Genomic DNA, 5,645 nt, shown 5'->3' with positions numbered 1-5,645 from the left:
CCAGCGGCTGCATCGGCGAGACTCAACTCAGAGGGAGCCCCGAGCTCGCGCACACTATCAGTTTCGGAGCAGTAAACGTAAATTTTTTTGTCAAAATGAAGCTTGTTGTACCGTAATCTAAAGTTAATATTAGGATTTAATGCCTTCGCAAATTCGATTAATTTCTTTCTAGCCTGACGTGTAGCTGGTGAAAAATCCTCATTAATAGAAATGCCACTGCCTTTTGCCTTCGTTCTTAACGACAAGATGCTCTCTCGAGATTTCGAATTCGCAAATTTTACAATAATCGGTCGGCACTTGTTCCCGAGAAACAGGCCTATCCTGTGCGCTCGAGCTATGGCGTCATCTGTGACCTCCATATTCATTACCCGCAAAAGCACCGCTCTAACCTTCTCCTCAGACTGACCCATCGTTTCTGACGGAACGTCCTCGATTCCGTGGAAAATTAAATTATCACGTCTTGACCGGTCCTCTGTCTCGTCCATGCGCTCACGCAGGAGAGAATTCTCTTTCCTGGCGTCATCAGCAATGCAACTGTGCAGCATGTAGTTGCTTCTGCCATTCGTTAAACTTTGCAGACTCTTTCTCTACTCTTGTGAGCCTACTGTCGACTGAGGTGAGTCTATTTACCATCAGTTGTTGGTTTTTCTTAATTTCATTTACGGAACTCATTAGCATCTCCTGCCCAGATTCAAAGCGTACAGTCCGCTCGTTGACATCCTGCAGAAGCTTCAACATTTCATTAAACTGTTTGATTTGTGCATCTGACATAGGTCCCGGATTAAGTTCTATATCGCCACTCAGAATTAGTACTAACGTACACAGTGCATCTAAACAGTCAGAAACACAGCAACACACTGCACCTGGGCGAGGCAGCACTACCAGGCAACGATAATCGCTTTTAATTTCAGAGTAAGAATGCCGTTTACCAACCTGTAGTAGGAAGAGCACAGGATTAGACGGCTGCCACATCGTTGCGTCGCTGCCTCGCCCGCTGACGAAACACGAGCCAAACAGGGGGGCGTCTTGCGAAGATTTGAGTGTTGCCGATGACGATTCGGTGCCGCCGAAAACAGGAGAGCACTCAGGCGAAAACTTTTGATAATCGAGAGGCCAACAATCCTGGCAACCGCGACTGGCATTCCTGATGACCGGGAAAGGCGCTTTCAGGTGAGTCTGGTATCTTGGTAGCACAATAGAAACCTCGTAGTCCACAGGTAGGGCATGCCAAGCGAGAATCTGTAGTAGGAAGAGCACAGGATTAGATGGCTGCCACATCGTTGCGTAGCTGCCCCGCCCACTGACGAAACACGCGCCAAACAGGGGGGCGTCTTGCGAAGATTTGAGTGCTGCCGATGACGATTCGGTGCCGCCAAAAACAGGAGAGCACTCAGGCGAAAAGTTTTGATAATCGAGAGGCCAACAATCCTGGCAACCGCGACTGGCATTCCTGATGACCGGGAAAGGCGCTTTCAGGAGAGTCTGGTATCTTGGTAGCACTGTAGAGTCGTCGTAGTCCACAGGTAGGTCGTGCCAAGCGACAATCTGTAGTAGGAAGAGCACAGTATTAGATGGCTGCCACATCGTTGCATAGCTGCCTCCCCCTTGGGTAGATTGGGATCTCCCAGAGCACACACAGCGCCCCCACCAGCCACTGCCTCGGCCAGGCAGTCCCAGTGGGCCTTTCATACTGCAGTAGAATACATAACACAGGAACTACAGAACTCTACAGTGACAAGCATGATTTCCCTCCATTTGTAGAATACTACTGTAAGGAAATACAAAATAAAAGCCAGTTAGAGCACCTCAATGTGAACACCACATATAACATGCAGTACAGTGGAAGGATGCTCAGATCGTTTCAAAGTGGACTTTGAATTGCCGCAAGGGAAATAATGTGTTTGTTTCCCTTGATAGAAAAACAAACCCATGAGCACAACTTCACTATAATGAAAATGTTTTCTATCTGCTTTTTCTTTATATGCATAGAAGTACTTTTTGATATTTATGGTACCTAAATGTAAGGTTGCAATAAAAAGTGCAGTCAACTTCCACTGACAGCCCTGAAGCTACAAACACACAAACACCAAACTTCCTAGGAATTAAAACGACAAACAAAAATCAGACCAGAGAAACATTCAGTCTGGCTCGATTATATTGAATCGATAAATACAATGAATGCGCGCCATATTCTTGTGGAAATGTATTATAAACTTTCAATGTAAAATGGGACCAGACTTATAATTCAGGAGTCCTACTAGAGCGACCTACAGAAGCAACTTGAACCCCGACATAACTTAAATATATTCAGCATGCACATGAATATACCTTTGGCAGGCTTGCCATTTTTCGGGGCTCAGGAAGTAAGCAGAAGTGAGTGCAAGCCTGTCAAAAGATATCTCTGCATGCATGCTTCATGGTGTTCGGGCTTAAGATGGCAAGTTGGGCTAGTTGGTTATTCACTACTGAATAATATGCCAAAAAAACACAGACAAAACGAAGAAAGACCTAGACAGGACATGGCATAATTTTCAACTGAATGGTTTAGTTAAAAATATATATATACAAATAAAAACTGACACCAGCTGGCAGAACACTGTAAGGTCAAAATGCACTCCCTTAGAAAGCAGGCCCACTGGTTCTACAGAGCGAAATTCTGTCAGACAATGACACTAAAGGTGCACTCAGACAAGAGTTGTTACCCTGGTATTTTATGCCAATGGTCAGCTAGCAGTTCACTGTGACCACTGGGAGTGCAAGTCCAACTTGGAAAAAGACTAGTGTCACGGGCTGCCACAAGACAAAAACAAAGCATGGAGGAAGCTGCAGGCACTGCAGCTTCCCCTATGCTTTAATTTTGCTGCATGAGTGACGTTGCAACAGCTAAATCGCAAGTAAAATCACATAATGCGAATCAGGTTTACAGTGTTCTGATAGCAACTGTTACTTCCTATCAGCAGATCTTCCTTCATTTCGTCCGTGTTTTTGGCGTATTATCTGGTCTTGAGGGTGATCGGTGTCAGGTGTTTCGCTTTGTCATTCTTGTACGACTCGTGCAGGGTGGGTAAACCGTCATGTCTCAATAACGTGGATACCCTGCTATATAGAAACCATGCATTCTCGGGTACCAACCGAGTAAATACCTGCATTTTGTTCTGTTGTTATGCACAGCTTACATTACGGACGCTTTTGGGTAGGAACGGAGGTGTCCATTTTCATTAGAGATTAGTATCAATTTCCCTAGTGTTGAAATTAATGACTGCATGCTCTGAAGCCACGTAGCAGGCTTCTCGACCAAACACCAATGCGTAGTGGTGGCATGACAGATGTTCGTGGCTGCAGAACACACCACAGGAAAATGATATCAAATATGGACAATCATAGATATTTGACATTAGAATCAACCATGAAATAGGCCTACATGTTGTTGTCACAGAATTCAACGATTTTTGTTGTTCTTTGTTGGTTTGCGTTTTGAGTAAGATGAGCGAGCGCTGAAAACACGAGCTCGGAGGGGAAGAAAAAGAAAACAAAGAAAGAAGGTGGAAGCTGCGCGAAGCTAGGCGTTGGCATCATGGCTGGTGGAATAAAAAGCAAGGCTTCAGTGCTGTGGGTAGTCAAACCCCGAATAAGGCTTCGTCAAGATGGTTGGTGAACCCTGAGCAAGCCTCGACTATGTGCGTGCGCTTGTGAGTGAGTGCTGTTCGGCACTACAAGCGCCCAAGCCACCACGACTTCTCGGCTCTGACTGGTGGCACAAGGGACCGGACCACCACCGACATCTTGGGACCCTGATTGGACTTTCCTCCTCCAAACTGTATGGCATCTTTGATTTGGCTTCTGTTCCCTTTGTTACGCTTTCAAAGCTTTTGTGATTTTCTTGCCGCGGTTACGAAGAGCGGAAGGCTTGAAAGATATGTTCTTTTCCTTTATTACTTTTTTTTACGACTCTGTGTGCGTCCTGTGCACCTTTCCTTTACTTTTGAATTTCATCACTAATAAATAGTGTTCCGCAACGCCAGACACGACTCACTCTCAATTCCTACAGCCTCTAAGGAAGTCGATCGCATAGGTGTGGCCCTAGCACCTGGACAGGGGTACAATTAAAATTACAAGTTTGTTTGTGTGTGGTATCTTTTCCAACCGAACCTGTGACAAACTTGCATCCAGCACAGGACTCGAACCTGTCACAAGTTTGTCACAGGTTCGGCTGAAAAAGATCCCATAAACAAACAAACTTGTAAGTTGACTAGTCCCATTGAAAAAAATCCCAAAAGTCAGCGCGCGCCATGCGACGAAAAATGGGAATCCTGGGTACGCCCCTCCTCCCGCTACCACGTGACCATGTGGCATACGTGAGCAGGGCACAGGTTACCACGGCAACGACTTTTAGAGCGGCCGAGTCGGGCGACCGACGAACAACGGCTGCCCCTTCCTCGTCCCTCTCCTTTGTACCGGATCTGTCGTCTGCTGCACCAACGCTTTGTCGAACCTGGTCAAACCTGCCACGATTGCGATGCAAATTAATCGGATTCGCTGACACTTCACTACGTGAAGGTAAGTTACGACAAATAACGTATTTAAATAAATTTACCTGTCGCGGTGCCTTTATGCTGCCACAGATACGGTACGCCGCCAACGATGTACGACTCGGCGGTTGGGAGGGATGGCGGATGGCTGCAACGGCTGCTGGCGGTAGCTGCCGGGACGCGCGCACAATCGCGGAGACGGAACGGCTAAGCGCGTGATCTCTACCGAGGGTTCCCAAAATTCCCTGCCGTCGTGGCGCTGTACGTTTTGCAAAGGGTCTATTGGACCGCTGTCTAGGTGCTAGGGCAACACCCAGGCAATGGACTTCCTGGGAGGCGGCGGGAAATGAGAGTGAGTCATGCCTGGCGTTACGGAACACCATTTAATAGTAATAAAATTCAAAAGTAAAGGAAAGGTGCACAGTACGCACACACAGTTGTAAAAAAAAAGAAATAAATAAAGGAAAAAACATATCTTGCAAGCGTTCCACTCTACGTAACCGTGGCAAGAAAGACACAAAAGCTTCAAAGCATAACAAAAGGAACAGAAGCCAAATCAAAGATGCCATACAGTTCGGAGGAGAGTCCAACCATGATCCCAAGATGCCGGTAGTGGCTTGGGTGCTTACAGTGCCAAACAGTGCTCACTCACAAGCACAAGCACATTGTCGAAGACTTGCTCGGGGCCCACCAACAATCTTGACGAAGCCTTGCTCGGTGTTCCACCAGCCATAGCGCCGATGCCTTGCTTCACGTTCCACCACAACCACACCGCGCGCGGGTTCCACCTTCTTTCTTTTTGTTCCCTTCCTCCGAGCTTGTGCTTTCGGCACTCGCGCATTTTACTCAAAACCGACACCAGTAAAAAAAGAACAAAAATCGTTGAATTCTGCGACAGTTGTCATGGCTGTGAATGTCTAGAGGGCAAAGTTGACATTTCCAACAAAGCTTGAAATAATAAGGCATGTGGAGATGGAGACAAGCAGTCTTGTGTCACTGGAGCCCACAAGATCTTTCAAAGCACTTTGGCCAAACTACTCAAGAACCGGTGTGACATAAAAGCGCGACAGAACACGTTCCGATGCACGGCATATTAAGGCATCGAGAAACCACTAC

The sequence above is a fragment of the Ixodes scapularis genome, unplaced genomic scaffold (genome assembly GCF_016920785.2).
Source record: "Ixodes scapularis isolate PalLabHiFi unplaced genomic scaffold, ASM1692078v2 PGA_scaffold12__126_contigs__length_90152505, whole genome shotgun sequence".
Taxonomy (NCBI): Eukaryota; Metazoa; Arthropoda; class Arachnida; order Ixodida; family Ixodidae; genus Ixodes; species Ixodes scapularis.
Note: the sequence above shows the minus strand (reverse complement) of the source record.